Raw genomic sequence first — 8,971 nt, forward strand, 5'->3', positions numbered from 1 at the left:
GCTGAAGCCACATATCAAATTGGCAATGAATATTTTTTCCAGGCAATCCAGAATTGTTCTTGGTTCTTTAATAGCCCCCAAATAAAGGAGGTTTTTTGCATCCCAAAGTGTATGTTATTTGATATTATTTTCAATAAATGTTCATATAGTTCATTAAAGGGCCCAGCATTTTTTTTCCTTGTTTCTTCTTGCATAACCAGACAGTTTGATATTTTCCCTCTCACTTTTTGACATCTTGGGTGGGATTTGTCAAAGGAATGCAGGCGTGGGATACAGTCTAGACATGGGTATTTGAGCTAGTCATTCTAAGCTGCTTCAATGGTCAGCAGAGAGAAAAAGACCCTTTTGGAAAGGAATTCATTTCAGCATAGAGTACACTTTTGAAATATGTTAGATGCATCATTCTCTAAAACTGCTTATTTTTCTTTACTGACATTGAGGAAGGTCTGAGAAGACCACCTCAGAGGTAAATGATTGAAGTTTTGCAAAAGGAGCCTCTGTCCTGGCAATGGTGTAAGACTCTCTTGGCTGCCAAATGCTGAGTCTGCCATCACTTGACGTTCTGAGGTGAGATGAATTACTGTCTGGAAGCCAGAGAGCAAAACCTGAAACCATCAATTAAATAGAAATCTCAGTCAGAAAATGGACCCTATGGAAGGGGAATGGCTCAGTGCTTTTAAATCACTCCATCTGCTCACAATTTGTCTAATTTCATTTCCTAACACTTCATTAAAGTGTCTACTTTTGCATTTCATTTTTTTCTCTTGTCACAGCCTTTGGGGATGCCTGTGTTCCAGTTCATAGCTGCCATGCCCATGTAGAGGTTGCTCAAAAAATATGGATGCTCCACCCTGGAAGTGTTCAGGGCCAGTTTGGAGGAGGCCCTGAGCAACTTGGTCTAGTGGAAGCTGTTCCTGCCTAGGGCAGGGGGGTTGCAACTAGATGGTCTTTTGTAATCCAAACCAGTTTATGATTCTGTGATTTTATTCCTCTGAAAATCCTTTCGGGGATGTTGGTTTGTTGTTTCTTGTGTGAAATAACAGCTACTTAGGGTCAGCACAGGGATGAGAAGAGGTATGTTTATAAACAGTGAGAGGACTTAATCATCAGTACTGATGTGTAGGCTACCATTAGTTTCCAAGTTCCAGTTTCATACGCAAGCAGTTAGGTTTTTTTGCATCTTTCAAATCTTTCAACTTTAGGAGATTGATAAGTTACTACATTTTTGCCTGATTCCATATGAAATTATCTTTTTTATCCCCCAGAGTCCTGTACTAACTTTGCAAAAATTATTTTTGTGTGGCTTGGTAAAGATTTCAAAATATTTATACTAATAATAACTTCCCTGTATTTTATAATGTATTATATATTCAGTTACCAGGAGTTAATATTTTCATGTGTTTTTTTTAAATCTTGCCACCTCTCCTCTTTCGAGCTGTTATCTCACCTTTCCATTGTTTTACCTTGCCTTCTTTATATTTTAGATGTTAAAACTGTTGAAAGTATGTATAATAACAGTGATAACTGTGCTTACATCTTATCTGTATAGAAGTATTTCCCATGCATCCAGTGCATTTAGCATGTTTTTAGCACTTTTTGTAACAACATTTGTCTTTTAGTGACTCGTTAAGCAAATCATCACTCAGTTTATTTTTTGTAATATGCCTTTTATCAATTTATTAGTCGTTGTTAAGCTTATGAGAAATGAGAACAATATAGAAAATTAATCTAAATAAACTAATGGTGTGAGTATTGAGTGAATTAGTTAGGCCCCATTAATTCTTTGTACCTACTGATTCAGAATCAAAAAGGTCATGGCCGAATTTGTAGACATAAAAAATGTTTGGATATTAAAATAGAGCTCTCAAGACATATTAAAACATGTTCATCTTTGGTTTTTTTCTATACATAAAAAGGTAAAAAGAACAGATAAGACTTTGATTCCTGTATTTAGATGGGAATTTGATCTTTGAAAAAAATTTTTAAAAAGTAATTGAGGTGAAAGACAGACTCCTGAGTGAGGACATAAATGATTGCTTCAGCTTTTTGTGGGGCAATTTTTAACCTTCCTATGACCTAATATCTCCCTTCCATGTAGGGGAAGCTCCTCTTCAGCTTTGGATTTCCATTTGGCAGTATATGATGAGTCCACGCAGTCTCAAAGGGCTCACAAATTGTATTTAGGAACTGGTGGGATGTGTCCACTCTTTCACCATGTAACAAACCTCAAGTGTACATAATCTCTTTTTACTATCTGCAGATACTACATGGTCATTGACATTTAACTAAAACATCTTTTCTGCCTGAGACAGCATGAGACTGTGAGAAGAAAGGTATTTGTTGATTTACTATGACAAAATATTCTTTAATATCTAAAAATAGCCTGTTCATAGGAAATTGTGGCAAGAAAAATTATTGAGCAGAGCAATAGAAAAGGGCTTTGAGCAACTGAATAAGAATTTCTGTAGATAGGAGGCAAGAGAAGACAAAATGATCTCATCAGTTAATATTTTGATCTGTTTTGGCGTATATGGTGTTGGTTAATTTTTTAAAATATCAGATTTGTCTGTGCTGTGGCTCCACTGCTCCTTCAGCTCTATATTTCACTTCATATTTTATGCTTTTATATTTTAACCTTACTAGCTAATATCACCTCCATCACTGTAAAATGTGTACAGGACATTATTGTATTGATAATTGGCAGCATCATTAAAAACTACTGAACAACATTTGCATAAGGCAAAAACTTGTTAATTGAAACTTTTTTTACAGTACTATAGTACATAAAGGTTAAATTTTATTTGTACTTTATGGTAGAGTGAAGCCATAAATATGATGAGTTTGCATGACCTTTCCTTTCTTAAGAATCTACTGCCAGTCTTCTAGAATGCACATTTATAGTAATTATCTGGTTAAATTACTTGAAATTCTAGTAATAGACACATCATAAATACAATATAGTCATATAAAAAAGAGTTTAAAAGGGGGGCAAAGTAGATGTGACATTTCTGTCCTTCAAAGCAACTGCCTGAAGTTCGTGTGCTGAATTATTTCTGTATGTCCTCCACTTCTCAACCATGCCTCCAAGATAATAACCATTACCAGACTCAAATAAATTTAATGAGGTAAAAAAATTGTGAAATATCATCAGTTTAATAATGTTTACTGTAAACTACCTAATGTCTCAAAAAATGGCTAATTGAATCTGAATCTGCCACTCTGAAATATCTTTGCTAAGCATGACTGCTGTAGTAATACTTTCTGACATATTTCACTGAATTTTCCTGAAAGGTAAAGGTGAACTAAGTGATTATTTCGATAATTCTATCTACCAGGAGATCAAGATTTATAAGCAGGGATTTTGAGAAAATATTATCCCGTTTTCTGCCTGATTTAGTATATCCTGAAACAAGTGGTAAGCTTCCTGCTGGGAATATAGAGATGATGAAGGTATGACAGTTTAAATCCGAATTGTATGGAAAGGATAAAAGAACATTCTACTTCCATGAATTAACTTATTTTGATATTGTTTTATAAACATTTCTAGGAGGTGAATTTTAGACATAAAAGTTCTTGTTTATTCACGTTATTTCTGATCTCACTTATATGACTTTGAAATATGAATTCAATTTCAAATATTCAATAGACATTTAAATAGCTTAGGTCCAACAGAAACTGTGGAAATATACCTATCCTGAAATAGCTACGTGATGAAAAGCTCCTCTGAGTTGAAATCTGTTTCAGATGGGGCAGAGCTGGGTTTAGAATTAAGACCATTATCTAAATATGAAGTTGCTTGGTGGGAGGCCACTCTATGCTCCAGAAATGCCGTCCTGAGAATTTTTTCTAAGGAATTCTTCATTTGAATGGTTTATCTCCTGTAGATGAAAATAATTGTTTGAGAAATTCTGGTGTCTTTGCATATCAATGATGTCTGACTATAAATTCTTGCTGTGTATCCTCAGGAGCCTTTGTGCCAGCTTCATAGATAATGCATAAGGAATATCACAGCTTTCCACTGTAGTGTGGGGAAAGGGTCAAGACATCCTGAATCCAGGTTACATGTGGCAGCAAGCAGCTAGAGCTGTCATCGAATCACAAGTCTATGACTCTGCTTGTTTGGAATCCTAAGCTGGAGCAATGAGGTCTGCCCATGAGCTGGGAGTTTCCACTTCTCAACCCATACCCTTCTCATACTGGGGCAGGGCTTATCACTTCTGTAAAGCCTGGGGGAGAACAGAGAACTTCGGGAACTATAGAATAATTTCAGAATGCAGGAATTCTTACAGGTGAAATCGAACTAAAAATATTTATTTCCTTAAAAGCACACTTTAAAATACCATCGTACTTCCAGTACAATTTACTTTGTTATAACAGTTTTAAATGCAATAGGTAGCTCCTGATGACTTTTGGCATCAACGTGCTCTAAGTGCATGATTTTTGAATATGGCTTAATATTGAAATATTTTGCTCTAACTGGCAGTCATCCTTTTTAATATTGTTTCACATTTGATAGCAAGCCAATTTCCAACTTTTTGCCTGTAGTGTTGTAACCTGGATGAGACCTTCATGGACAGAGGTAGTGACACATCTCTTTTTAAACCAGTGTATACCCTGACTGATGTTTCATAGAAGTTGGACAATCTAAAAGGAAGAGCATTTCCCAGTTGGTGTTTATTTACAATTTCATAGTTGTCTTCATCTGTATGTCTGACACACTTACTGGTTTGAGTAGCTTTGATTATGACAGTCCCACGTTCAGATTATATGCCTGCAACTGGAAGTATGTTGCATTATGTATGCAGCTGGAAGTTTCTGAAGCACAAGTTGTCAGATACTGGAATGCTGTAAATTCATCATGTGGCCATACAGACTTTGTACAAAAAGGTTAAGCTTGTTCAGCAAAAAATCTGTACCATTCTTGCAACTATCTGGGGAAAAATGTTCTTTTTTTTTGCATTACCTATTTTACTAAAAGTAATCTTAGTTCTTTTCTCTTTGGTCTTTTTTGCTACAAAAGGATTTTGCTTATCATCCTTTAGAGTCTGATTTATTGCATTTTAAATTAAAGTTAACAGATTGTATTTTGACAGTTTCTGGATATTTATGTTTTCCAATCTGGTGAATCCAGGAGGAAATAATTCTTATCTTCTAATCTTGAGTTGTACAAAATGAAGAAATTTGCGTATTTTTTTACTCAGTCTGTGAGTTACAAAAATCCTCAAATGGGATAACCGTCAATCATTTTATTCCGCTTCTGGAATAGCTCAAACTGTGTGCTAGTGTTCTTGGGATAAATTTAATTGCAGGTTTGAATATCTCCTTTTCAGTTAATTACAATTGAACAATTGTAACAATCCCAGCCTGCCTAATTTCTAATGTGCAGAATGGAAAAACTTTCATGACACTATAAATTTTAAAGACGAAAGAGAATGAAACTTTGAAGAAAAACAGAAATGAGATTAAGTTGTAACATTTAATAAGTATCTGTCTAAAAAAAATTCTCCCTTAATAAGAATGTCAACTGAGAGTAAAAATAACAGCAGTTTTTAAATTTTTGATGTCAGAAGTTGACAGAAGTCTAGTGCAAGGCTGCGGTAGAAGAAAGGAAAGCTGATTTAATTGAACATATGAATTCAGAGCTACATCACTGGGTGTTCTGAAAGGGTATAACTGAGTATAACTTTTACCAAAGTTTCAGTTTTCTCTGCCTTTCTATTTTGAATAAAAAATGTGTATAATTATAAATTAAGCCAAGGAAAAGTTAACATGCTACTAGATTTCTAATTTTTAAGAAATTAACTCCAAAAAGCCAATGCTCTTTTATCATACTAGCAAGACTTATGTCTGTTGTTATCTCAATAACAGTCTCAATATTCTGTATTTATAAAGCTGGATTGAAACATTTTATTGAGTGTTTGATTAATTTTTTAGCATTTTCAGTCAGAAAGAATGGATAGATGCCTTTAGTCTAATTTCACTCAGACTTGCTGCATTTTTTTGCTGTTTTTTTAAGAAACCTAGTTAAGAGTCTTTCGTCTTTCAGCTTATGAAATGAAACAGCTCTTGAGCTTGAGTTTGTAAGCAACAAATCAACATATATGACTTACTAGAATGAAACTTTTTCAACTGTGCACTATCTGTTGTCAGTGTGTTGTAATTACTTCATGGAGCTTCTATTTAACTTGCAGAGTTTAACAGGTAGGAAACATGACACTTAACTAATGCAAACAAATACTACTTGCCAACAACTGTGAAATCTTGCTTTCTCTTTTTATGACATGCTTCCTTAGTCAAACTCCTAGTCTGTGAACAGTTACAACAAATCCTTCAAATTACCTTGTTTTAACACTGCACTTAGGACAGACCAGCAGTCACTCTAATCATACCACCACAGCTGCTGCTGAGGGACACCAGGCCTGGGTGTCAGGGATTCATATCTCCTCAGTCTTTCTGACTCTCTATTCCATGCTCCCTGTCTGAAACCTGTCAAAGAGGGATGAGCATCCTCTATTTGTCAAAGTATTTTTTGCAGGATAATGGTAATAATCAGATTTTTTCCTTTATTCTCCTATTTTCTACATTATGAGTTGTTTCTGTTGTTTTGGGCTTGTTTTGTTTGTTTTTTTCTGTCATTGAAACAATATTTTCCAATTAGCAAGAATTTTGGAAACCATGGTTTTGTCAGGTGAGATGCTTCCTCAAAGAGCTAAAGAAAATGCTATGGAGAAACAGAGGAACTGTTATACCTGCAGGGGGCATTGCAATACAAAGAAAGGAGCAATGAAAGCTTCCAACCAAATTGTCCGATAACATTTTATGACATTTGACTGTCAGATTTGGACTTTTTTTTTGTCTTTTCTTTCAAGAAGTGTCAAATTTTTTGAAGATATTAATGAACTTTTTTCCTAGTGTTTTTGAAAGGAGTGTTAAATTACATTTGGAAGGATATTTTTCAGTGTTTTTGTACTTTCTGATAGTGATGAAGAACATTGACATAATGGTATTAAAATGGGACATAAAATGCCAGTAATTTTTTTCTTTAATATAGAAAAAGGGATTTCAAATGATCCATTAATAACCTTTAAATATCTTCACTAGTTTAATGAGTCTAATTAGTCTGTGAATATTATGACTCTTTTTTTTTTTTTTTTTTTTTTTTTTTGTACGTGTACTTTGTTAAAGAAAATGAGGCATGGCATCTGAGCTGGCCAGCAATTCTAAGATAAAATCTTATCTGTTGTGTTATGCACATATATGAGAGTAATGCTGGCTATCTCGTCATTCCTCATAGAATTCATTAATTCTTTCATGAAGTCTTGTCTGTAGTAGATTGTTATAGTTTTATAATCTATGATGAGTGAAAACAAGCTGATATGTAACTTCTGCTTCACAAATGATAGGTGGACACTTATAGACATAAACGTTGGGATATATGGAATCACTCCTAAGATAAAATATGTACATATATTTCTGTGTACAGCAGAATATTTTTTCAATCCTTTGTCAACAGTACCTCAACCTTTTTCTTCTCAGTTATGGAAAATCTTTCTTCTTAGAAGCAGGAAAAAAGCTGTATCTGTTGGCAAAAAATGAAAGTGACCAGACTTGGGAGCTTTCACTGGGAGGAAAAAGATTATTAGATGAAGTTACTAACCATTTATAAGGAAAAGACTAGCCAAACTCTCAAGTACAGTAGAGAGGCTGGTTTTGTAACTGCATGATTTACATTAGTTCTATGCAATTTCTGCTCATTTTACTCCGTTTCACTTCTAAAGTATCATTTTTTATGTTTCTTCCCTTCTCCCACAAGCAGCCATGTTATAATGAATTACAAGGTTTATTTGCAATGTGATTTGTGATAGCAAACCGTAATTTTTTCAAAATTGAGTCAGTCATCTTTGCAAATTTCTTTGGAGTCCGTTATACCGAGGGAAAATGGAAGTCTGTTTTTCTTTGGTGAAATATTCATAGAGCTGAGTAGACATCATTTTATTTCCAGGATCTATCAGCAAAGTGTTTATGAATGCTACTGATCTCTTGGCTGCTTCTTTGTAGTCCTAAAGTAAAGATTTGACACCATGTTCCTGATATTCTGCATTTTCTGATAGACTCCCTGCATTGCAATTGTGTTCTTGCAGCAGATCCTTATCTCTAGTTTTGTCAAAATTGAGTTCAAGGCCATTAGCATCCACTTACTGTATTTTTTCAGTTTTCAGTACTTTTGTTGCACTTTCTGTCACATTGTTAATAAGAAAACAGTGATCTGATTTTTTTATCCATTTTCTTATCTCTTTGACATTATTCTAGGAAAAAGAAAAACCAGCATTGGAGCTGAATTTCTCTTAGGCATGGCAAACCACTCTAGGTTCATATAATCACCTCAAAAAGGAAAATACTTTATCCACACTAATAACGTGACATTATCTATTTCAGATGTGCATTTAATTTATACAAACTTCTTAACTGACCTAACTTCCACATTTTTAGCCAGTTGTGGAATTTTCTTACAGATTTCCACACCAGTTTGTTCAAGCAAGGCTGTGTTCTATGTGTAAGTACTTTACTTAATCATCTGTATTACATTAATAGCACTCTAAAATGAAAGCAGATGTATTTTCTTTATTCTTTACAGAGAAACTGGTAATTCTCACAGTTGTAATTCTCATAGTTGTAAAGCTATGATGATCAAAAATAGATTTCTATGATTATTTTTGACGTATCAGTTCCAAAATGAGAAAAATGAGGAAGGATCTCAATAGCATCCAGCAAATAGAAACTAATCAAATAGTAAACAATATTAAATAGATCAATTCTTAATTGATTGTTTCATCTGGACATCACTTGTTATTGATGCAATTATGCTTGTGCTTGGGAGGGCACAGATACTGCTAAGTTCCCTCAGATGACAGAGAGAAGAGTCATCACCTCTTGACACATATTTGTTATAGTTTCCCTTTTGGTCTAGGAA

The sequence above is a fragment of the Sturnus vulgaris genome, chromosome 2 (genome assembly GCF_052056855.1).
Source record: "Sturnus vulgaris isolate bStuVul1 chromosome 2, bStuVul1.hap1, whole genome shotgun sequence".
In the NCBI taxonomy this organism is placed as follows: Eukaryota; Metazoa; Chordata; class Aves; order Passeriformes; family Sturnidae; genus Sturnus; species Sturnus vulgaris.